Raw genomic sequence first — 27456 nt, forward strand, 5'->3', positions numbered from 1 at the left:
TCTTCTTCAACCGAGGTAATATGCTCCTGTGCTGCTATGATTACACTCACAGTATCTAAGCTTGTGCCATCATATCTTCCAATCTCTACCATTGTTGGATGCACATCCATGTAATCATAATCAATCAGGTCTTCCATTGAATCCCTGACTAGGATAGAAAACAACTCTTCTTCCTTCATTTCCAAGTATTGCACTATATCTGATAGAAGCAAGTATTGTACACCATCTACTACAATGGGTGTCAAGGAGGCAAGGTTGGGTTTGTCGACTTGTGGCTGTTCTGAAGAAGATGGCACCATGAGAGCCAACCCTTTCTCTGCCACCACTCAATGTTCCTCTTCAACATTTATGAGCTCTTCAACTGGTTCTTCTCCCGTGTATGTGATAGAAACAACCTGTGGAGTTGTATCTTCATCGGTCTCCTCCTCTAGGGGTGCATCCAATGCAAGGAGGTAAATTGCCAATGCGCAATCACACTCCACGAGATCCAAAGGTGATGTACCTGGTGCACTTCCCATGGGAACAATGCATACTCTATGCGAGGATCCACATGGGCCAGACACCTATTCACCACTTTTTGGTGATTCTTTCCTACCTGAAATACCATGAGCTATTCCAGAGGCACCCAAGTCATGTTGGATCTCTAGATGGAGTATGTGCATGTAGAATTGGTGCACACAAAGTCTTCCAAAACCTGAAGGGGGGATCCACTGATGAGGGCACGCTTTCAAGGTTGAAGTTCTTAGAGAAAATGTGGAATATCTCGTCACCTTGGTTGGCAAAGATAGTCTCATGGATCCACTCAGCAAAGTGTGCGTGAGCATCCATCGTAGTAGGTAGGAGGGATGTGGTGGATATAAAGAGATGAAGAGAGAAAGTGTGAAATGAAAAAATAAAACAAGAACTAAATTAGTTCTACCTTAAAAACCTTAAGTTTTAAACCATTAAGGGTTGTTCGCATACAATATTTAGTTATGGCTTTACTTACATCTTTGTAAATTTTACATGCATATGTAAATGTGTTGATGTGGAAAGTGTATAACAAGTGTATGATTTTGCATAAATACCATAATTTTTAAATAGTGCAAGTTTGTAAGCATCAATATTCTATTGGCAAAAAAAATCCAAAAATTTATAGGTGTTGGATATTACAACTTGTGGTGTTTGGATTTTTAGGGAGACTCTACAATTTCTAAAATATGTGGAGCCACACACTTTCTGCTGGTAATAGTATCCTCAACTCGGCTTTGAATTTTCCTACCATCTAGTTTAAAATAGAAGCTAACAGGTGGATTTTGCATTAACATTGTAATTTCCTAGTGCATTATATTCAAGGGCTAATCATCCTCCATTTGCAACACTTGGGGCTCGCAGCCCTCACAAATGACAGTAACATTCACAGCTGCACTTTTGCACATGTCTTGATCAAGGCACAACCATTTACCCTTGAGCATCCTCCATCTACGATACTTGAACACTAGGCATAAAGTTTGTCGTGCGACAAAGTACCTGTAATATTGGAAAGGAAAGTTAGCTGATTCATCCCAAAGTAAGATAATAGTTAACTAAGAGAGAAAATTTTTACATGAAAGCCATGTCCCTTGTTGTGACTCGACACTCCACTGTGTCAGGACTGTGAGTTATTTTTTATGTCCAAGTTTTGCCTAGAATCCTTGTTACATAATTCTCTGATGTATTTTTTATGATGTATGTGCTTTTGGTACGTCTCAAACCCTTACATTCCTTGAACATGTATGCAAAAATTGCAATCGATATGAACTAGCTTAGATGTACATTCTTTGAGCCGGTGCTTGGCTTCATAGAATTCAATATGTCTGTTGAAATTTTTGTGCTACACATGTGAAAAATGTCGCTACTACACAATAGCAATTCTATGCTATTGAGATTCAATATGTGCATAGACTTGTAATATCCCCAATGTAGTCTACATGTTTTTTTTCCACGGGAACTCCCCTGTCAAGGTAATTTTTTTAAAATTTGGTGCAAAATTTTTTTAATTTCCTCTCTCTCCTTGTCGACAGGATGTCGAAGAGAGAGAGGGAGAGAGAGAAAGAGAGAGGTAGATTAACCATGCACCCTCCAAGTGGGGGGGTAGCATGGCAGGCCGCCCTGCACTTGGCCCCCTCCATAAGACCTCCCTCCCCCTATGTAATCCCCCCAGGCCATTGCAGCAGCGCGACCCCTCCCCTACGCCATCCTAATGTCGTCGTCAGTGCCACATCATCATCATCTTATCCCCCCACTTCATCGTCCCCATCATCACCATCATCTTCTTCATCATTAGCATCATAATCATCATCATCCCCCCCCCCCCCCCCGCGGCCATCGTTTTGTCAAAAGAAGGAGAGAAGACGTCGTCTACTTTTTTTTCTGTCAGAGAAGAGAAAGGAGTTTGGAAGCTTCCAAGAAGCTTCCAAAGCATCTCCTTTAGGAGGTGTTTCACCCGCAAGACCCGGCTTAATTTTTCCTTAATCCGTGACCACATCGATTCAAGTGCAAAGGCCATGAGGATTGGTGGGAAGCTGTTGCAAGAAATTCTTGTGCATCTAATAGCTATCCCCGCACACGAAGGTCACTAGATTTCCGCAAAAGATGGCACCCAAGAGGCACACAACAAGCAACTCTACAGGTGTTTCTACCCAAGGCAAAGGAGTGGCTGATAACAGGGTTTCGATTGTCAAGAATCAGGTCCATGATCCCGCACTCCTTGTCTATGAACTCAATATGTTAAATGCTTATGTAACCTCATATATACAAAGTTCATGAAATACGTATCGAATAAATTCATAGGGAATTTTTGCATTAGACACTCTCATAAAAATTGTTTCATTGCATTGTTTAAGAAGGTTCTCCTGAATTAAATAAAAAATTCTAGCGCATGAGTTGCGTGAATATTTGCAAACATGGGGTTCTTTCATGGAATTCATATGCACTAATGGAACGACTCAGTATTACATTCATGTCCCAAATATATTAATTATGCTCCATCGTGTATTGAATTGGAAATGGCATATCCTAGGGTCTTCTCTTGAGATTGATAGTGAAATGCATAAAGTATCATAGTCATATTAGGTACATGCAAGGAAAACTTCTACATGCATGGGAAATATTCTTGCATAAACAAGCAACATGTTAAGTTGCATGCATTGAAAGGACCTTTGCATGTGTCATACAAAACTATTGCTTGTGACTAGTATTTATCATGGGTTTCTTTCATACCTTAATTGCATGATCATGAAAAGATAAGTGCATGGAAGGGTAGACATATCTTAAGGGTCTTTCTCTCAAATTGATTAGCAAAATCAAGTGATATGGTTGTCGCATCCATACTAGATGCATACGAAGGAACTATTGCATGCATGGGTAATATCAAGATTGCGCGCATAGAAAGATTGCATGAAGCTAATGTGCATTAAAATGCTTGAAATCATGCTTTGTACATTGGCCTTGAAATCGTTGAGTAAAGTCAATACTTGTCTTAATCAACGCAGTTAGACAAGATCAAAGAAAGGGTTTGAAAGGGGCAAAAATTAGTGCATGTGAGTACTATTGAAAAAGGGGGTTAAGATCAGGTGTTCTTGTATCACCAAAAGTATCCTTGGTCAATTAAGGATCAACGGAAAGATCACATAGATACTTCAAGGGATCTAGGAGATAACCAGTAAGTTGACCAACCAAGGACAATGGGGTTGTCCATGACCTATTTTTACCAAGAGACCTAAGGTAAGGATAATTAGGGTTGGTAGGGTACAAACCCTAACCTGAAGATAAAGGGGAAACAAGCAACCTAACTTGCCAGGCCCTTAGGATCTCTCCAAGTCACGAACGATCCAAGATCGAATGCTGGGAGCATTCGCGAACAAGGAATCGCACCTTAGCTGCAGTTGGTCGTACAAACGGCCTCCGAAATGATCGTGATTTTACACTTAGGTACATTGTTTGAATTTCCTTGCTCAAGGAACTAATTCAAGGAAAAACACTTAATGCTTCAAGTTAAAAGCATGGAGGGAGAGGCAAGTTCAGCTACCTCCGACTATCTGCCTGGCCCTATCTAAGGGGGTTGTTAGATACGCCAGGTATATGGACCTAACCCATCGCGAGAGGTCTCTCCGTGGGTGCTGCTTGGAGCGAAAGGATGCTTGGGTGCCAGGGGAGAATCTGGCTGTAAATTCCTTACCTTCAGATCCCGCACAAGAGGTCCACGTGACTCGAGATGGGATCTCAAGGCCCATGTACTAGTCTACAGGCGGAACTTAGAGCAGCAATCCTGTAGATTGCTGGGATAGCCTTCGGGCATGATACTTGATATATTCCGCGACTATAATAAGTAAAGGTCAGATATTTGACAAGGAACTTGCTTGACATTATTTTTGTGTCAGTGCCTAAGTTACGTGAAGGAACCTGTGCTTAAATTGATTAATTAAGGAAGATGCTTTTGCATGTCAAGCATAATGTGGTAGGTAATTAGATAACTAAGCAACCCCAGGAAAGTGCGGTCGACATGACTTGGTCTCCTACGGAAGGGTGGTCTCGATTAACTGGGAACTTTTCTCAAAAGGCGTGAAAACGATACTGTGAAGACCTAGCGTCAGTAGAGTTAAAATCCAGATTTATGTTGTTTTATGGGAAAGGAATGGGACTATGCCTTATGGCAGAGAGGTTGAGCTTTGCATCCCTCTCATTTCCCATTCTCCATGAACCAAGTGCAGCATGAATCCACTTCGACTCTGTTATTCTTATGCAAAGTGGTCCGAACGCTAGCTACTTCCTAGAGACTTTACTGATAGGAAAGGAACCCTGACTTCAGGTCGATCCTAAGTGGGAAGAGCCAAACACTTCCACTCGGGGCAGACTCGAGAAGACCTAGATCTCAAAACCTGTGACATTCCTTACGAGTGCCAGGCGGTGCTTTCTAGACTCTCTTCCAGATGGGCTGCTAAGACGTGTCCCACAAGCGGGCTAGCGGGCACGTTACAGTTGGTATCAAAGCGAACCAACGAGATCCAAGGATTACAAGGGGGCTTAATGGATGAAAATAAAGGGAATAAGGGGATAATCAGGGGAAGGTGAGTGGAATAGAGCAGTGCTTTTTGTTGAAAACATTTCTTTACTCACTTATGGATGCTGGGTTGCAGAGTCACGAAGCATGGAGCAAGTTCTTGGTGTTCTAGGTCATGTTCATGATTGCAATGCGTGCTTCGAATTATTTCCAGAGGCTTGGCATGATGGATATTCTGGACCGCATCTATAATCCTTCTCCCCTATATGCGGAACGGAGATGGACGGGAGACTCAGGAATATACTACATAGCAGCCCATCGACTCACATACCTTCAGACCAACTTGAAGAGAATCAAGTGGATGGAGGATTTAAAGATCGTGAAGCTATTCATCTTTGTCGAAGCTCACGTAAATGAAACTTTGCATGTTAGCAGTTGGCAAGTCAAGCAAAACAAGTATGTCTATGAAGAAGTCACACGGGTAATCTGTATTGACAGAATCAAAGTATTAGGGTGCTATGAGAAGAATGGATATCAAAGGAAGGGATGCCCCAAGCTTCCTATGACTTACCGTTTCCTGAAAATCCATGACCCCACTCCATATTATTATTCCGTCCCTGTAGCCGATTGTAACACAATCCTATTTTCCCCAAACTGATAAATCAATCAGCTTGTCCTACTTATCCAAAATAAATGTACTCAAGGGTTATGCCTTCATGAATAAATAAGACTTTTTATCTTGATCGTAAATGTTAGGTAAGGTGTTAAGTGATTAAATCACTTGGCTAAAAGCTGTGCTAGTCATATTAACATAATATCGGAACATATGATAAGATGTTAACATAAAGAATCTTATTCTTCAGATGCAACCCCAAGCACAGGTTCCAAATCCAACTCCTGCACTAAGTCTAGGTGTGGTTCAAGAGAAGAAGTTCCTTGCCAAACAAATTAAGCCACCCGAGTTTGATGGCAAGGGAAGGACTGTTCAAGCCAATGCCGAGATCTGGATTGAGTCCATGGAGGACTATTTTGAGGCAGCAGGAACTGCACTTGCTAACCAAGCCATGATCGCCAAACTTAAGCTTACAGGTGAAGCGAGACTTTGGTGGAAACAGTGGTACAGAGACCAAGCGATCTCGGAGGGGATAGTCACTTGGGATAAGCTTAAGGAAGCAGTGTGAGGGAGGTATCTGCCACCTACCTATCACACACAAAAGATGAATGAATTCTATGACTTGAAGCAGCTAGGATTATCCCTTCAAGCATATTATTCGAAGTTCGTTTCACTCCTAAAGTATACACCCCCAATGGATATGACACAACAGGTGTCAATATTCTGTGTTGGGTTGAATCCATCCATAAACACTCAATTGGAATCAATGCGCCCAATGGACCTACAAGACGCACTCATTCGATCTGCTCCAATAATACAAGAAGTGCAGACCAAACCAAGGAACAACAAGATTTGGCCTTACAGAGATCAGAATAAGGGTATGTTTAAGGCTCAGACCAAGAGAGCGCAGGGTCAGAATCAGGGCCAAAGAAAGAAGGCTAGGACTAATGCTGCCAGCAACTTTGTTCCAACACAAAGGAATGATCGCAACCCACATTGCTTCCATTGCAACGATCCCGGACACTTCAAGAGAGGGAGTGTCCCAAGCTTAGCAGAGGACATTGCCAAGGCCAATTCCAATGTCAAAATAGAGCCGCTCATGGCCAAGGAACCACTGTTATGGTCACAGGGAGAACCTCCAGTGTTTCCAACAAGGAGTTGGATGATGAAGAAGATCCATCCATGGATGCTGACATGGAGAGGGCAACGGTTCACGCCACTCTTCACAAGTAGGGTCCGAATCGCCAATTCTCAGTGATTCAAAATCCATCAGAATATCAAGGTAAAAGCTTCAAAACCCTGATTGACGGTGGCAGTACACACTCCTTCATTCACCAATCTGTGCAAAAAGATTAGGGATAACCACAATAGATGCACCTACTTTACTTGTGGAATTAGCAAATGGTCATGAAGTCACTTGTACTAGGCAAACTGCTAAGGTGAAATTCCTATTGGGTGGGAAGCCAAATTCTGCGAGATTTAGGGTAATGAACCTAGGTGTCCATGAATGTTTACTCAAAATGGATTGTCTAATACCCAATGATGCCCACATCCATTGTGGGAAGGGCTAAGTCTCCTTTCAAAATTCTGAAGGGGAACTAGTCACGACTCAAGGTGAGGCTAGTAAGCCAAAAATACAGTTGGCAAAGGAAACACAAATAATAAAAGGTGTTCAAAAGGGTCTACCTGTCTATTTGATTAAACTGAATAAGCTAGATCAAAATCAGGAATCCAGAGAAGAAACTTCTTGGTTAAAGGAATACACAGACATATTTCCTGAAGATCTGACGGAACTCCCCCCCCAAAGGAAATTCGACCACGAAGTCAAACTGGGACTGCATCGATCGCAAAGAGGCGGTATAAGATGTCCATTCCGGAAGCTATCAAACTAAAAGAGCAACTCAAGAAACTATTAGATCAAGGCTACATCTGTCCTAGGAGTTCACCATGGGGAGCTCCAATGCTGTTCCAAAAGAAGAAAGATGGGACGATTCGCCTATGCATTGACTACAAAGGGTTGAATCAAGCAACCATAAAAAATAAATACCCCATCCCAAGAATAGATGAATTACTTGATCGTCTTCAAGGAGCGAAGATCTTCTCAAAGATAGATCTCAGATCTGGATATTATCAAATAAGGATCAAGGAAGAAGATATCCCGAAGACTACATTCAGTACAAGGTATGGATACTTGGAATTCCTAGTGATGTCATTTGGGCTGACAAATGCTCCTGCTACCTTCAACAAGTTAATGCAGGATATCTTTAGGCCCTATCTTGATGATTTCGTACTCGTCTTTTTTATCGATACCCTAGTCTACTCGAAACAAGAAAAGGATCATGAACCCCAGCTTCGCATTGTTCTTGAAACAATGAGAGCACACAATCTTTATGCCAAGAAAAAGAAGTGCGCATTTTTCAAGCAACAGATTGAATATCTAGGATTCACTACATCAGCAAAAGGAATTTCAGTAGATCCACGGAGACATTCTGGAATGGCCAACACCAACTTCTGTCAAAGAAATACGAAGTTTTCTTGGGCTGACAGGGTGGTATAGAATTTTTATCAAAGATTATGCTTTGATTGCAGCCCCTCTGACTAATCTACTAAAGAAGCAAGTAGCAATTGTATGGTCACCTGCTGAATAGACTAGCTTTGACAAACTAAAGCAAAGGCTCTTAGTATCAACACCCATCCTGAAACTTCCTAATCTTAGTAAGGAGTTCAAAGTGGTAATTGATGCTAGCGCACTTGCTTTAGGATGTGTACTTAAGCAAGAAGGTCATCCCGTAGCATATTCTTCAAGAAATTTGAAGAGCCATGAAAGGAATTATGCTACCCACGACCTAGAGCTATTGACTGTCATCCATGCTCTCAAACTTTGGGGACATTACTTGCTAGGTAACAAATTTTCCTTAGTAACAGACCACAAGAGTCTTAAATGGATTTTCACTCAGACTGAGCTCAATATGAGGCAACGTCGATGGATCGAAGTGCTAGAACAATATGATTTTGAAATCAAATATAGGCCTGGAAAAGAGAATGTCGTTGCCAATGCACTCAGTCTCGCAAGGCATTTCTAAATTCTCTCATTTTGCAAGATCCATCAATAGCAAGGTCTCTAGCCACAAAGGTATCAATGCCAAGCAACCCGATCCTTGAGCTAGCAAAAGAAGAGGCATATCATGATCCAGTTTATCAGAAAATGCTAAGGGAGATCCCCATCAAGGATCAAGACTCAAAGCTAAAGATGAAGTATCAAGAATTCTCCATTAGTAATGGACTTGTCTACTTTAGGACAAGATTATGTATCCCTGCAAGCCAAATTCTCAAGCAGAAGATACTATGGGAAGCCTATGACTCCCCTTTCTCAGGGCATCCTGGTTATGCCAAGACCCTTAATGAGGTCAGAATGAGCTATTATCGAGAAAGACTCAAGGGCCACATACTCAAATATGTCACGAAATGTTTGTCTTGTCAATGCATTAAGGCAGAACATGTTAAAATGCCTGGAAAATTGCAACCACTTGACATTCCCCGAATGAAATGGGAGTTCATTAGTATGGACTTCATTGTTGGCTTACCCCAAGTTCAGTGGGGATATAACTCTATTATGGTTGTAGTAGATATGCTCACCAAGGTCGCACATCTCATCCCTATCAAGAAGAACTATAAAGCTTCAGACATCACAAGATTATTCATCAAGGAAATATTCAAACTTCATGGGTTACCCAGAAGAATCATTAGTGATCTTGACTGTCTTTTCACATCACACTTTTGGAGGGCTATCTTTGAGGCTATTGGAACTCAACTCTGTTTCAGTACAGCTTACCATCCCCAAACTGATGGTCAAACAGAACGAGTCAATCAAGTCATTGAAGATATGCTTAGGGCATACTGCTGTCGCGAACCCAAAAAGTGGATTCAATACTTACCACTAGTTGAGTTTGCCTACAATGCTTCTTACCAATAGAGTATTCAGATGACCCCTTTTCAAGCATTGTATGGGCATGATTGTCGTACCCCTTTGAACTTCTCGGATCCAACCTTGAGGGTAGAAGCTTCAAGATAGATGCTGGAAGACATGGATGATCAAATCAAATCAATAAGACAAGACATTCAAGCTGCCAAGGATAGACAGAAGGCTTGCGCTGACTTGAAATGGCAAGACAGATCCTTCGTCGAAGGTGATATGCTCTTCATCCGTGTACGCCCTAAAAAGAGTTCACTATCCTTGGGAGAGTACAAGAAGCTAAGTCCAAGGTATTGTGGACCCTATAAGGTCACCAAGTGCCTAGGGCCTAATTCTTACCGACTACAGCTGCTTGCAACTCTAAAGATTCATAATGTATTCCATGTTAACCTATTGAAAAAGTATCTACCTAATCTGAATCATGTACTTGATGATCAACAAATTGTAATGCCTAGCCAAGGAGTCCTTGAGCCTCGGCCGGATGGAGTCCTAGATGTTAGGGAGAGGCATTTGAGATCAAGGACCTTGAGAGAATACCTCATCTAGTGGAAAGATTATCTCGAAGAGGATGCCACCTGGATGGATGAGGGTACTCTCAAGTAACAATACCCCCATTTCTTCCCGAGATGAGGACGTTTCGATTCCTCTAAGGGGGAGAGGATGTAATATCCTCGATGTAGTCTACCTGTTTCTTTTCCACATGAACTCCTCTCTCAAGTTTTTTTTTAAATTTGGTGCAATTTTTTTAAATCTCCTCTCTCTCCCTATTGACAGGATGTCGAAGATAGAGAGGTAGATTAACCATGCACCCTCCAAGTGGGGGGGTAGCATGGCAGGCCGCCCTCCACTTGGCCCCCTCCATAAGACCTCCCTCCCCCTATATAATCCCCCCATGCTATCGGCAGTAGCGCGGCCCCTCCCCTACATCGTCGTGATGCCATCGCCACCGCCACCATCATCATCATCTTACCCCCCCACTTCATCGTCGTCGTCATCACCATCATCTTCTTCATCATAATCATCATCATTTCTCCCTCTCCCCACGCCATCGTTTTGTCAAAAGAAGGAGAGAAGACGTCATTTGATTTTTTTTCTATCAGAGAAGAGAAAGGAGTTTGGAAGCTTCCAAGAAGCTTCCAAAGCATCTCCTTTAGGAGATGTTTCACCTACAAGACTTGACTTAATTTTTCCTTAATCCGTGACCACATTGATTCAGAGCGAAAGCCGTGAAGATTGGTGGGAAGTTGCTTGACAATTTGCATGAAATTCCTGTGCATCTAATAGCTATCCCCACACATGAAGGCCACTAGATTTCCGCGAAAGATGGCACCCAAGAGGCACGCAACTAGCAACTCTACATGTGTTTCTACTCAAGGCAGAGGAGTGGCTGCTAGCGGGGTTTCAATTGTCAAGAATCAGGTCCATGATCCCGCACTCCTTGTCGATGAACTCATTATGTTAAATGATTACGTAACCTCCTATATACAAAGTTCATGAAATACGTATCGAATAAATTCATAGGGAATTTTTGCATTAGACACTCTCATAAAAATTGTTTCATTGCATTGTTTAAGAAGGTTCTCTTGAATTTAATAAGAAATTCTAGCGCATGAGTTGCATGAATATTTGCAAACACGGGGTGCTTTCATGGAAGTCAACTGCACCAATGGAAAGAATCAACTTCATGTCCCAAATATATTAATTATGCTCCATCGTGTATTGAATTGGAAATGGCATATCCTAGGGTCTTCTCTTGGGATTGATAGTGAAATGCATAAAGTATCACAGTCATATTACATACATGCAAGGAAAGCTTCTACATGCATGGAAAAGATTCTCAAATAAACAAGCAACATGTTAAGTCGCATGCATTGAAAGGACCTTTGCATGTGTCATACAAAACTATTGCTTGTGACTAGTATTTATCATGGGTTTCTTTCATACCTTAATTTCATGATCATGAAAAGATAAGTGCATGGAAGGGTAGATATATCTTAAGGGTCTTTATCTCGAATTGATTAGCAAAATAAAGTGATATGGTTGTCGCATCCATACTAGATGCATACAAAGGAACTATTGCATGCATGGGTATGGAGCCCTGAGAGGAACACCAAGGAAAAGGGAATTCTCTTGCAAGAAAATCTATCTTGTAACATCAACAAGCTTGTTTATCATGTTTCATATTATCACAATGAAGAAAAGAACACCAGGCAGAACAAATCTTCATGCAGCATCATGTAAATCTCCCACGGTTTTAATAGAATCAACCATATTCTTCAACATCTTCACAAAATCCATCAATATCACAAAGAAAACAAAGAAGTACACCATCCTTGAATGGAAATACATCACATAATATTCATCTTCAATATCTTCATAGTCTTCTCTCTCAATCTCTCATATACAATCACTCTATTTGAATAGAATTGGCTATCTCTGACTCTCTCTCTCTCACTCTATCAATAATACATCATATCCTCACTACAATCTCTCAAAAATTACTCTCAATCATCACTCTTAGGTCGTGGATACCCCTCCCAAGAGGTATGTCTGATATGAAAGGTCACCAGAGCTACTACAGTGTCTCTTCACAGCTCACTACTGTCACTTCACTCTAGTCTTCTCTTGAGTCTTCAGCAGCTACTTCTTCCACTTCCTTCAGCTCTTTTGCACTTGTATTCACCTCTTTCCAAGGCTAGAAAACTTTCCCAAAAATCACACATACATTCCACAGAACACTTACAGAACAGTCTACAGAACAGTACCAGAACAGTTACAGTACAGAACAGAACAGAAACAGAACAGAAGCAGAATCTCTACAGAAGACCTACAGAAGGTTATCAAAACCTCATAACTCATTCTCAAACCATTCCAAACTCTCACAAAACATTCAATAAACTTTCACCATATCTCATTCTTCATCAATCAATACTCCATCCCTCCTTACAGAAGACAATCAGAACAAAACAGACCAAAACAGAACAAAACAGAAGGTATACAGAACCAATCAAAACCTATCAGAACATCACAAAACCATCAACAAACATCATGATCTTCCAAAACACAATCATTATCATCAAAAACACTCTCAATCCTCTTCCAAATCAATCAATCATCTCATAAAATCAACCATTCAGCTCTCAAAAACAACAAAAATCAGCCAAAAAACAAGTCATTTCAACACTCAACATATCCCCACACTTAATAAGGAAGCGTCCTCGTGACCCAGGAAAAAGGTAATACAAGTTCATAGAAAAGCCCAACTTTGATCTTCAATATCTTTTAAAAAAGAATCCATCCACCACGACCCCATCTTATAACCTGTTTCTGATATAAAAATACAAAGAAAGGAAAACTCTTTTGACATTAACACCTCTTATCAAACTAAAAATCACCACAAATTTGTAAAGGATATAAGAGTTTGCTTCTTCTTCATCAGCATCAGCTTCAACTCTCCAACCACAACCCCATCTTTACAAATCTCCAAAACATAGCTCGTACACAAGATCCAATAGGAAACCACCACGTTCGTTTGACATAAATGAACTCACAACACAAACACTAATACACAACACAACCATCTGAATGACTTCTTCAAAAAGAAGAGTTTGGCATTAAAAAAGCTTGCACCATACATTGGAAAGGCATCAATGAAGATGATCCCTCTTAAAAGATTGATGTTGTCTGAATCGATCCATAGATAAGGATTCATCTACAAAGTTTTTAGGAGGATTTTGGAAAAATTGGAGACAACACATCCTTTCCAATAGGACCAAGTATCTGCTAGGCAAACAGAGGGCATGAAAATACAATATCTCCAGCTGTTGAGAATCAATGCTAACATTGACATTCATGCACAACTTTGGAATAGGCTTTGAATCAGTATGGGAATGCCTATGCATATACGCCAGATACCAAGAAAAGTGAGCAGTTAATCTCACTGAGGGATCTGCAGACTGTGAATATTGTTGGGCAAAATGAACATAGTTTTGATAAGCTTGACTGGAAACTGTCCATTTCCTTGGAATAACTGGCCAATTAATCTGCGGTCCTGTAAGGCAATCATCCGAACTCCATCCCCTTCTTCTGGAAATCTGAGTATCAAAACCGGCACAGTCACTAACCAACTGAGGTGGTTGAGATATGGAAGTGTTAGGAGAGGGTAATGGAATAAGAGAAAGTGGATGTAGGGAAGGATAGGAAAAATCATAAAAGGAAGAAAAGGTTAAAGAAGGAGTGGCAGAAATTTGTAAGGAATCACTAAGGAAAGGTGTTAATTGATAAATAGGAAATGTGGAGGGTACATTAATGAGGGGTGAAGGACAGGGTGGAGAAGGGGAAAATACCCTATCCTCAATAAAGGAACAGTAAGTGAAAATGGGAATTTGAGGGAAATTGGAAGGTTGGAAAAGAAGTGGTAAAATTACTGTGGAATTTGTTTGACAAAGGAAAAAATATATAGCATAACGGTGAGCCAATTGTTGGTAATAAAGGAGAGTAGGAACAGAAGGTCCCAAGAGAGATCGTCTATGATAGGCATCAAAGAAAGTAGCATCAAATGGATTATGTTTGGAAAGATAGGTTAAGAGATCCATCCTCAGTTGGTTAGTACTCTGGGCAAAGGTAGGAGCTGTGTTTTGTCTTTGATTGAGGACCACCGAATCAATCATAGGATGCCACGAACTATCCTGACAATCAGCCACTTTGGAGGAATAACTCTGGAACATATCAGCTATGCACAACTCCAAATGATTGACATATAGAACAGCCTGTAAGACCACATCCCCCACATACCATGCCATATCTACCTCATCTGGAATTAACAAATCTCCTCGGATATACATGTATGACATCAGCATGGTGTCTGGCGTGACAGAATCTTCAAAGAGCATGCGGACTACCTCTGTCAACAACTCAGCAGACCAAGCCCCACTCCAGCCATCCTCTGGAAAAGGTAAATCCATCGTGGAAAGCTTCATATAGAAGACCAACTTCTGTAAATGGTAGTGGACAAAGAAAGAATGGTCAGGTAAGACATAGTCCTGAAACTGTTCAAAGGTAGACCATAACAAGTCCATTCTGGACTACAATCTTTCCACTTTGTCTTGGAATAAAGGGCACAAAGTAGCCTGTCTCTGTAAGGCAGCCAAGTCCTGCTGTGAAAGAGAAGGAATTAATGGAACAGGAGGGCTTGGAGGAACAGAGCGGGACTTTGCAAGCTGATCTTGCAACTGCTGGATTTGGGAGGCTTGGTTGGCCACTGTGTCATTAGCCATCTGTAAAGCTAAAAGCTTGTCATCTAAAAGAACTTGGAATTCCTTCGCTTCACTGGACATCCTCTCCTTCTCTGCTGAAAGGCTAGTAACCTGTGACTGAGCCTCGAATAACTGGGTTTTCAATGAAGAAATCTCATCACTTTGAGTAGCAACCAGTTGGGTTTGCTGTTCCATTTGCTTAAATAGATCTGCTAGGGTATCCTTAGCAGATGCTAACTCAGATGTTGCCTTATGCAACTGGTCTTTGGACTGCATGAGCTCCTCATAGAAAGATGCGTACAGCTGTTGGACACAGGCTGTCACTGACAACTCAATGGAACTTTGAATATCCTTGCAGAGGAAAGGAATGGCATCTCCTGAGACGAGACTGTTCAGGGAAGGAACTGAGATCTCCAAGGATCCTTCTCTATGTGCTCTGAATAGGTTATTGCAAGTGAGATACCCAGGGAGTTCACTGCCAGAAGTAGCAGGGATAGACACTGAGGGAAGTACAGCAGGGGCTTTGTCCGCTACCCTCTTCAAGCGTTTGCGCTGTATGACCAGGGGAGGCGGAGAATCATCATCCTCAATGTCAATAGGTGCGGACTCTTCTGAAGGTGGAGGAGGAGGTACTGGATCTGAGGGAGGAGGTGGAGGCACAATCTTCTGTAAACCTGAATAGGTCAAGAAGGCAGACAAATAGGATCCGTAGGTAACATTGGTAACATTACCCCTCGTGACTTTAACAAAATGCTAATCCATCTTAGTAAGGAGGTATGTGCTCCAATCAATGGCAACTCCTTTCAGCACCATCCTGGAAGCTGTGAAAAGCTCTTTGGACAAATAGTGTGATGGCGTTTTGGCAGGCATGAACCTGTCTTGAAGGAACTGGCACATGGTCTTCCATACGGGATCAGTGATCATAGAAAACGAAACTCCTGAAGAGTTTATCACTTTCTTAACATCAAGGACTTCCCTTGTCTGCTTCTGCAACAGTTTGAGAATCTCTTCATTAGAGAAGAGCTGTCGAGTGGTCACAAAAGGTTCTCCTTTGGAGGGTAAGGACAGAGCCTTCCCTAAGCCTCGAGACGTCAATGTCATAGACATGCCTTGGACTACGCCTGTCTTCTTGCTGTAAGAGGCCAGGAACTCATCACATAAGGACGGATCCTCTGGAAGTAATGGAAAAGGAGTGGCCACAAAAGCAGCAAGTCCTGCCTTCGTGAGGGGCTCAAAAGTAAGTAGGGACGAGTAATCCCTACTAACTAATGGGACGTATTGGATAGGGGGAGGAGCATGAGAAGGCGCCATTCAGATGGTTACACACACACCACAAACACAGACAATCAAAGTGAATGCCTGCAAAGCAACAGACAAAAACAAGGATAAGAGAATTACCAAATAAACGTGACCCGACCTACTAACCCCAGGCAAACCACATCCTAGAAAAAAATTGACATGACCTCGAGACAAATGCGACCGAAAGCTTCATGCGATGCATCAAACAAACACCCTGAACCCCGTATCAGGCAATAAAAGAAAAAAAACTGCATACCGTACCCGTAACCGTAACCGTAACTAAGACAGGAAACCAAAACCATACCATATCCAACACATATCAATACGACATCTGTGATAGAACCAAGACTGGACCATCGAAAATAACATTAAAAACGGCGTATACCCATCCCACGAAACGCTTCATTAAAAAGGGGATTAAGTGCAGTGAGGGGGGGAGTAATTTAATGAAGGGTTCATTTTAATCAATTATTAAAAATGGGTGAAGTTTTATTAGGTGATAAACCTTAATAAGAAAACGGCGGTTCCTTATTATAAATTAGTTACCAATTATTAGGTTAAACCGGTGCTTTTATACGATTCCCGGACTTCGATTCCCGACTGGGTCTCTAAATGCAATTCATTGATTATAATTTAAGGTGATGTGGAGCGCTTTTTTGCCAACGCGTGCTCATGTGACGGCTGGTTGATTTTAATTAAAAATTTAAAGTGCCTCTGTAGCGCACATAGCGCGTGCTAAGTGAACGGCTGGTTTATTTTAATTAAAAAAAATATGTGTGTTTAGCGCGAATGCGCGTGCCACGGTGGGTGAATTAAAGGGTTTATTTTAACAATTAATTTGTGATTAAGGGAGAAAAATAAATAAATAAATAACATAACAGAAAATAAATACCTGGAAGGGTGTGTATGAAATGCAGGAATGCGCACGGAAGAGTCCCAGTAAAGGAAAAGCAAAAAGCACTGATGAAACAACAATGAACACCTTAGCAGATGTGGTAATTTGATTTATGTTGGTTTTTTATTTTTATTTATTATTATTTTATTTTGAGTTGTGATTTTATTTATGTTTGAATAAATGGAAAATGAGTAAGAGAGGTGAGGGAAATTTTTTTGAATGTTTTTAGAATTTTTTAGAATTTTTTACAATTTTTAAAATGATTTTTCCATATTTTTTGGCAATTTATGGGTAATTTTAGGAAAGATGGATTTTTCTGAAATTTTAGGAAAGGCAATTCCTAGCAGACAAAGGTCCAAAATTTGACAAAAGACAGAAGGAATTTTTAGAAATTTTTTTGAAATTTTTTTATGGAAAAATTAATGTTGTGATTAATTAAGTCACATTAATCACATTAATCACATTAATCACATTAGTCATATTAGTCACTTAAGTCATAGTAGTCCCATTAGTCATAAGTCAGGTTAGTCAGGTTAGTAGGAGTAAGTCAGGTTAGTCTAACTAAGTCTAGTCAGGTTAGTTAACCTAAGTCTAGTCTGGTTAGTCTACCTAGGTTAGTTAAGTTAGGTCTGACTAAGGTCTAACTAGGTTAGTTAGTTAGGGGCTAACTAGGGTCGAACTAGGTTAGTCAGTTAGGGGCTAACTAGGTTAGTTAGTTAGGTTAGGTTTAGTGTTAACTAAACTAGAGGTAGTGGTAGGTTAGGTTTAGTGTTAACTAAACTATAGTTAGTGGTAGGTTAGGTAACCTGGGAGGGAGGTTTGTAGGAGGTGAAGGTTGGAGGGAGGTGAGGGGAGGTGGAGGCGGCGCCGGCGGCAACTAGGCGGAGCGGCGGTCGTGGCGGCGACCAACGGCAGTCCGGCAAGGAGGCGCGGCGCTGTCGGCGGCGGGGGAGGACGACGACAGCGACCAGGCGGACGGGGGCGATCCGGCTTCAGCGACCAGGCGGACGGAGGGCAAGGAGGGGAAGGAGAAGGGGAGGAAGAGGAGGAAAGGGAATGGAGGAGGAGGAGAAGAGGGAGAGGGAGAAGAGGAGAACGATGAGGGAGAAGGAAGGGAGGAGATGGAGGGGGGAAGGCGCAGAGAGAGAGAGAGAGAGAGAGAGGAGTGGGAGGAGAAGAGGGAGGAGGGAGAAGAAATGGGTGGAGAGGGAGAAGGAATGGAGGAGGGAGTCGGCAGGAGAGAAGGGAGAGGGAGGAGAGAGAAGGAGATAGAAGAAAGAAGGTGAAGAAGGAGGGAAAAGAGGGAGGCGGGAGAAGGAACGCACAGAGAGGGAGAGAGAGAGAAGGAGAAAGAGAAAGAAAGAGAAAGAGAAAGAAAGAAGGTGGTTGAGAGTCGGGGGGGAGGGAAGGGTGTCCGTTGGGTGGGTTTTTTTTATAAATTAATTAATTATGATTTAGTTTTTTTTTTAAATAAAAGGTGGGCAGGGGTAAGGGAGGATGGGCGGGGTCAAGAGGGGACGGATCCCCGTCCCGCGCACGTGCGCGGGGCGGGGTAAAAAAAATTTGCCGTGACGGGATTGAAACGACGCTGGGATGACGGTACGGGGTACGCGGACACGACCGGGGCGCGTGGAGACGCGTTAAATCGAAAACGGGCGCGTTCACGCGCAAAACGGGCGCGCGAATACACGTAAAAATAAAGAAAAATTAATAACTCCCAATCCGGACGTCAAAACGAAATAGCGTCAAAACAAAAAATGGGCAGGACGACAGGGGGAAAACAAGGAAAATACGGGACGGGGGTTCCGGGAGGAGTAAAGGGTAGTTACATGCAAAAAACACAAAAAACGAACCAAAAACGCAATTTAAAAATTAATATCGAAAGATCCGTGCATCGGAATGAAGTGCAGAAAAAAGGAAAACTGTGCAGAAAGATGTGCCCGACAATCCTATCACGTCAAAACATAATTCCGACTAAGGTAAGACGCGTTCACATGGGAAAACCCAAAAAACAAATCCGAAAATGGGATCGGAAATTAATATCGAACAAACCATTCACCGGAATGACATGCAGTAAGAAGGAAAAATGTCCACAGAAAGGAGTGGCACATGTTAAACCGCAGTTCCGGCGGAAGTAGGAGGGGTTCACATACAAAAACTCCAAAAATACTCCCGAAAAGTCATTTAAAAATTAATAAATAAAAATCCGAAAGTCGAAAAAGGGTAGAGGAAAAAGGAAAAAGGGAGGGGAAGGCACAGGGGACACGGTTGTCAAATCAAATTGGAATTCCGATACAAATAGGGCAGGTTCACATGGAAAAATGTCAAAAATACACACGAAAAAGTCTTAAAAAACCGGAAAATTAATAACGGACAAACCATGTATCGAAAGGATACGGAATAAGAAGAAAAAATGTCAGGGAAGAAGCGTGGGTCAGGGCTATGACGTCAGATCATGGTTCCGAAGCAAGAAAAGCGCATTCACATGGAAAACTGTCTAAATTGCATAAAATGCGTCAAAAATTAATAACTCAAAAACCGTGCACCGGAACAGGGGTAGGTAAAAAGGAAAATTGATTAGTTCAAAGGGAGGAACAGGGCTATAAGGTTGGATTGGGACTTTGGTGAACGTAAGAGGCATTCACATGACAGGACCTCAAAATCAGGGAATGAAGGAAAACTGCAAGGAAACAGCCCCAAGGGTGGGTGGAACATAACCGGGTGGGTGGGAAGGGTCCCCAGGAGGGTAAAAGCAAGTCATGGCATACATGCATCAGCAAGATAAGGCATATGGAAATGAGTAGGCAATGTAGACGCGCAGGGACGCGTCCCCACACTTAAGACCTTAACGGATAGGGTTAACCGAACATTAGGGACCTAGGACCACGCCACAGACCATCCACTAACTTCCCCACACTTAAAACATGACCATCACGAAGAAACAGAAGTTGTAGGGTTAGAAAAACTTGGCCCGTTGCGTCAAGAATCAAGGTTGAGTATCAACGGCACGTCCAGTGTTGTTGTCGGCGCTGGAGGGACCAAGGCATCTTCTCGGCACACGTTCGTCATGGAAGGGACCACGCAGCAACACCCAGGGAGGTATCTGATGGAAGAAATCGCAAGAAATTCGTCGATAATGAGGGATATTGCACTCAACTCACAGTCACTCAATTTGGAATGAAGGAACAGTCACTCGCCCCATGACTAATATCACTCGAGGAAGAATGATTAAAACCCATATCGCATACCCGGTTGAGGAATCAACAAGGGGGAAATGGTGTAGAAAGGAGTATGCCAGGGTGCACAGTTGATGGTGCATTAGTGCATCCCGCCCTGTGCCGGCATACGGTCCGAGAAGGAAGGCCAGGGAGCCTTATAGTGCAGTGCACAGAACAAATCGTGCTTTGTGCTTTGAGAGGCCCATCCCGTGCATGCAACACTTCATTCACACTTCTCACCTCTCATTCGATTTGAAGGGAAAAGACTGGTCTCTCGCCCCACCCTCTGTCTCACTCGTTGTTGATAGATACAGAGGGCAACCATACTCACTTCCCTATCCGGTTAGGATGAAATCTCACATTACTCAAGGGGTTGTCGATGAAGATCGCGTCATCAGTTGTTGAAGAGGCGTACCCAGGGAGGTAGCCATCAAATTCGAACATTGTATTGGATAGGAACATGTCGTCTACTAGAGGACAGTTAGTCACTTTGCAAAGAGACCCAGGACACAGCGTACCAAGGGAGGCAGCTTTGGAATTGGATCCGAGGGATATCAATCAATGAATCCACTTTCTGGACTGCTGGGTGTTACCACCTTTTCCACAGCCAGCTTCTCGCCCAAGGGTGTTTACCACCTTTTCTTGGAGAAGAGGTCGTCATGACAGGGACCTAAGTCCTTTTCTCCCATGACCGATATGTTTTGTTTTTTTTTTTTTTTCGTTTTTTTCGAATTGATCAAGTGAATGGTAGAACTACCATGTGTCAGAACCCACCTCGCCACTGTCGCTGGTGGAAAATAGAGGATAAGAGATCAAGGCTAGAAGGGGGGTTTGAGGGGACAGAGGGTTGCGTCCACTTCATCAGGAGTGATTGAAGAACGGCTAACAGAAGTATCATCATAAGAAGTACAGTGCCGTGCCAACAAGGGAAAAGATCAAGTGGCCGTAATTGTCAAAATCCCCAAGGAGGGAAGTACTTCTTCAGGCGATATCCATTGATCAGAAAGGGATCATCAGAGGCATCAACGGTCTGTATTTGGACAGAGCCATTAGGGTTGACTGCAAGTACCTTATAGGGGCCCATCCACCGCTGTTGGAGCTTGCCAGGAAACTTGCCAAAGCGTGAATCATAGGCTAGGACCAAATCACCTTCTTTGAACTCCTTGTGCTTGATGAAGCTATCATGGTAAGCCTTGCGTCGAGCTTGCGTGGCTTCCATGCACTGTAGAGCCATCCGACGAATTTCGTCCAAACATTCCAAGTGCAGAAGACGGCGTTGCAGTGAATCATCATCCCCCAAACGCTCTTTGATCGCTACTCTCAACAAGGGTAGTTCCAGTTCAACAGGAAAAACTGCTTCTGTTCCATACACCAACTGGAAAGGTGTTTGTCCCGTTGCTGCTTTATGGGAGGTTCTGTACGCCCAGAGGGCCTCTGTAAGTCGATCATCCCAATCACGACGATGTGCGGCAATTGTTCTTGTCAGAATCGAGCAAAGGATGCGATTGGTGACTTCGACTTGGCCGTTGGCTCTGGGGTAATAGGGAGTGGACTTGCGATGGCGGATCTTATACAACTCTGTCAACTCGGCCATGACTTTGTTAAGGAAATGAGTGCCTCTGTCACTTACCAGCTCTAAGGGACTGCCAAAACGGGTGATGATATTCATCATCATGAACAGGGCCACGCTGTTACCATCGTCCCGCTTGAGGGCTTTAGCTTCACACCACTTTGTGACATAATCTGTACATACGAGGATGTATCGGTTCTGTTTCCTTCTGGTAGGAGGATCGATCGGACCTACGAAGTCAATGCCCCACTTCTCAAACGGCTTTAAGGGAAGGATAGGTTGCAGTGGCATGGCACTTGTCTTGGTGGGTTTCCCCATTCTTTGACAAGCATCACATCTTTTACAGTAATCATAGGAATCTTTGTGAATGGTAGGCCACCAATATCCCGCTAGCAGAGCCTTCCTGGCTGTAGCTTCTCCTGCAAAGTGACCTCCACATGGCTCGTCGTGGCAAGCCTTCAAAACAATCCCAATCTCATCTCCTGCAACACATCTTCGGAGCACTTCATCTTTGCCTTTCTTGTACAGTGCACCGCCTAGCAGGGTGTATGGGGCTGATTCTAACATGAGCTTCTTCCTTTCCCGACTAGAAATACCAGGAGGGTACTGTTGGGTTGCCAGCAGATTGGCAATGTCCGCATACCAGGGAGTTACAGTTTCCACCAAAAATAGGGAAGCATCAGGGAGGTCTGGATCATCCTGCTCCTCGTCTGCAGTTTGTGGGATACGCGACAGATGATCAGCCAGAACATGGGAGCGACCGGGCTTAGTAATCACCTCAAAGTCAAACTCCTGGAATAGAAGGAGCCATCTCATCATTCGTCCTTTCACATCTGCTTTATTCATTAAGAAGGATAGGGCCTCATGATCCACATAAAATTTAAAGTGGGTAGATAGGAGGTAATGGCGAAACTTCTCTAGGGCAAACACCATTGCCAAGCACTCTAGCTCGGTCACTGTATAGTTCCGTTCCCTATCAGTGACTTTTCGGCTTGCATAATAGATCAGTTGATCCAACTTCGAGGAGCCCTTTTGGCAGAGGACAGCACCTAAGCCTTCAATGGAGGCATCAGTGTGTACGTGGAACTCTTTCGTCCAATCAGGAGGTTGCAGAATGGGTGCCTCTATCAGACACTGCTTCAGAGTGTGGAAGGCTTTGTCACATTCTTCCGTCCAAGTAAACTCTGCATCTTTCCTCAGGAGCTTGTGCAAGGAAGTTGCCTTTGTCGCAAAATGGGCTATGAACCTTCTGTAGTAACCCACATGGCCTAGGAATCCCCTCAACTGTTTGAGGTTGGTGGGTGCTTGCAGAGCTGAGATCTTTTCAATCTTTGCAAGGTCTGTTGATATCCCTTGTGCAGAGACAATGTGGCCCAACAGGACTCCAGAAGAGACCCCAAAGATGCATTTGTCGGGGTTGAGGGAAATCCCATACTCCCGGCATCGGTCAAAGCATTGTTCCAGATGTCCCCAATGTTTACGGATCAAGCTATAGACACAGAAGTCATCCAGATATACTTCGATAAAGTCGTGCAGATGATTTTGAAATGCAGCCATCATGACTCGTTGGAAAGTAGCAGGGGCATTGCAGAGCCCAAATGGCATCACTCGGTAAGCGTAGGTCCCCCATTCTGTGGTGAAGGTTGTTTTGGATTGGTCTTCTTCTGCGATTTGGACTTGGTTGTATCCACTGAATCCATCCAAAAGAGAATAGAGCTCATGTCCTGCCACTGTGTCCAACAGTTGGTTTGTGAAAGGGATAGGAAAATGATCCTTCTTTGTCTTGGAATTAAGCTTTCGAAAATCCACACATATGCGCAAATTGCCATTCTTCTTGGGTACAACCACGATGGGTGAAACCCATTCACTATTTGCCACTGGATAGATGAACTCGGCCTCCAGAAGCTTCAGCAGCTCCGCTTTCACCAATGTGGAATAATTCGGGTTCATTCGCCTCTGTCGTTGCCGTACTGGCTTGGCATCAGGCTCCAAGTCAATATGATGTTGACATATTGTGGGATCAATCCCCTTTAGGTCTTTGTAAGACCATGCAAACACGTCCAAATTTTCTTTCAACAAGTTGTACAAGGTTGACAACTCCTCGTCTGGGAGGCTGCTACCCACCTTCAAGTGGCGTTCCGTGCCTTCTGCATCCACAAAGGTTAACTGCTTTTCACCTTCTACTTCACGGATGAAGGTTCCACGGACTGCTTCTGGATACAGATCCGACTCCTTCAAGGGAGTGATGTCCTCTTCTGATGTCCCACTAGAACCAACTTCTTCTTTTGGTGGAGACTTAGGTTGCTCCTTGAGACGTTGGAATGGGATAAGAGCTGTTTCGGGTTTGGTTTCAAGATTAATTACGTCTTGGCTTGAAGACTCCTCTTCTGAAGATGACACATCCAGGAACGTCACATAACAGGGACCCTCTGATGCATGTTGGGTTGATGGGACTGGTGCTTGTTGGCACGGTGCATCATCATCATCTTTCTTTGGCAAAGATGGGTTAGGATGGCATGAGCCACTCTTAAAAGACGGCTTGTTCTTCTTTATCCATTTCTTATAATGGTTTTGCATAGAATATCCATTTACCAGACCAAATGGTACCATCATCATTCTGTCCCATAGCATGAGCTCATCGGCTTCTGATGCTTCTGGAACTTCTTCCTCAAATGTATCCTCTTCAGGTGGGATAGACTCTTCTGGCTCACTTTCATCATTCTCTTCGTCCATATCATATTCATCCTCTTCTGTCTCTGTCTCTGCTTCTGCTTCTGGTTCTGCTTCTGTCTCTGTTGCTGCTTCTGCTTCTGCTTCTGCTTCTGTCTCTGTAGGAGCTCTGTAACAGAAGAACAGATTCTCTGTTTCCTCTCCTGCCTCTGTCGCTGGCTCTGCTGTGGCCATATAACAAGGAGAGCAGTACATCCATGCTTCTATCTCACTGTCAGAAGTGATTTCAGAAGTCATTCCCGGTTCAGGCAGGAAGTATTCACCCATTGATAATGGCTTTGCATCTTTTGGAAGTCGGCTTACAGTATCCACTGTTAAGGAATGTGCCACTGTTTTCTTAGGAAGGATTTGTTTGACAGCATCTTCGTCTGCTGATGTTCCATCTGTAGCCTCGTTAGGGGAATCAGAAGATAATTCCAAGGAGGTGGAGCCATGTCCTTTTTGAGAACCATACAGTTTCATCACCACTTTATTGGGTCCTCTACCCAAGGTCAAGGTTCCTTTGAACCAATCCGTCCTTGCTCTGGCTTCAAAAAGCCATGGTCTGCCCAGTAACAGAGGATAGGATGTACCATAAGAGTTTAGCTTCACCACCAAATAGGTCAGCCAATAATCTTTTCCAGCCACAGTAGTCTTCACATATGGAAGAATGCCCAAAGGCTTGATTCTACTCTGATCCGCCAGTCTGATGAGCCATTGGGTTGGTTGCACACCTTGTAAGCCTAGATCCTTCATTGTGACATCCGTCATAATGTTCACTGATGAACCACCATCAATCAGTGCATTTGCGATGAAGCAACCTTCTATCCATACGCCAGTCTCTGGAGTACCCGGATCTAGGAAAGCGTTAGCCACGTCCACTTCTTTGACAGGCTCTGGAGCCTTGTTGGACTTTGTTGCTGTTGAGGGAGCAATCCTTAAACCACGTCTTCTTGTCAGTATACTTTTGAATCTTTTCCGGCAACTGGGAGACAACAACAATAATTGTCGGAATGTGAGGTTTGGTTTAAAGGTATCTAGATCTCTAACTAGATCGTATTCCTTAATAGGATCCACTAGCTTTTCTAACCAATTAGGGAATGGGGCAACACCCATTTTCATTTTCCCTCTTCCTTCCATCAGAGGAATTACAGGAACTTCTTCTGCCACTTGTGGCACTTCCTCCTCTTCTGTATCCTGGACCTCTGGTCCTGTCTCTGTAACTGTCTCTGTAACTCTTTGTGGCTCTGTAGGGCTCTGTACGGCACTGTTAGGCTCTGTTCTGTTCTGTTCTTCTGGTGGAAGATTGAACTTCACTGTTCTGGCAGGAGGGTTATTTTCTTTCTGGATAGGTGGTTCCTTCTACTTTGCACGAGTGATGGCAGCAACTTCCAATTCTACCAAATTGGAGGTAGGCTCTTGGGCCTTGGACGGACTATCAGTAGCACTGTTTTTCACTGGGGCTGGGCTTGGACAGTCTTTTGCAGTGTGGCCTTCTCCTTTGCATCGACTGCATAAGGGCTTGTAATCCACTGACCTTCGACGATTTGGACAATTTGGTGAGATGTGTCCCTTTTCTCCGCATCTGTAACACTCCACTTCTGATCTCTGACCACCGCCAGACTGTCTTCCTCTGTAACTTTGAGAGGGAAATCTTCTGGGTCTGAAATTAGGACCAAACTCTCTAGGCTTGGGTCCAATATCTTGTGTTGTCATTTTGGATTCCAGCAGGTTAAATCTTGCGTCTTCTTCCTTTCTTCTCCTATCATGCATCTCCTTCAGGGAGCAAATGTCCTCTGTATGGTTCTTCCGCAAACAGTAGGAACAGAAGGCTCCAGGGATGGTTGGTTTCTGTGTACATTCAGTGGCTAAATGGCCTGCTTGATGACACTTACCACACCAAGTATTTGACCGCATCACATCTCTTCCTGCTCCTGCAACATTGGATATGCTCGCGGTATTCACTTTCAGCGTCTGTAGTTGTTCTGTAATCACATCCATCAACTCCTTTTTGATGTTTGCAACTGAGTTGGATAAATAATCCTTCAAGCTTTCTCCTCCGGACGTACTGGCAGGAGGGTTTTGAGGAGTCTCTGTAATCACTGCATAAACGGGTTGAGCCGGTACAGAGGGATCTCTGTTCTGGTTCTGATTCAGAGCTCCTGTTTGAACTGTTGGCTGTTGACTCCAGTTGGTAGGGTTCCACTGTTGCTGCTGATTTGGCATTGAGGAAATTGGTTGGGACCATTGTTGTTGTGGTTGAGCCATCATTTGAGGCATGGATTGTGGCCACTGTGGATTTGGTGCACTGTACTGTGATACCGAGGGCATCTGTTGGTAGGGATAGGGAACAGTCCCTGTAACTGCATTTGGTGGATACATCATTCCTGGCATCAGAGGAGGTAGGACTCCTCTTCCTGTATTCATCGCTAATCTAGCTTCCACTTCATCGTACAGTCTTGCACCTTCTGTTACAGCTTGCAGGGTGGCTGGTCTTTGTAGCTCCACAAACTTACGGACTTCTGGTTGTAATCCTCTGAGAAACACTCCCTTCTGAATGCCATCATCTAGATTATGGTTAGTCCATCTCTTCAGGATGGATTCCATTCGTGAGACATAGGCTTCCACTCTTTCTCCAGAGGACTGACTTAGGTTCATAAATTCCTCTCTCATCCGCTCTTCAAAACCTTCACGCCTGAATTTAGTGAGGAAGGCCAACTTTAGGTCGTCCCATGTGCCAAAAGTTCCTGCTGCTTGTCTCTCATACCACTGAAACGCCGCGCCCTTAAAAGTGGCGGGGAATATCGCTAACCAATGCTCAGGGGTTTTGGCATTGTTAGCCACACACGCTACCATAAACTCTGCTACATGAAGATCGGGGTCTTCATTGTACTCTCCCTTAAA

This window comes from Lygodium microphyllum, chromosome 1, assembly GCF_053477565.2.
Source record: "Lygodium microphyllum isolate KBCC chromosome 1, Lygodium_microphyllum_v1.1.10, whole genome shotgun sequence".
Classification (NCBI taxonomy): domain Eukaryota; kingdom Viridiplantae; phylum Streptophyta; class Polypodiopsida; order Schizaeales; family Lygodiaceae; genus Lygodium; species Lygodium microphyllum.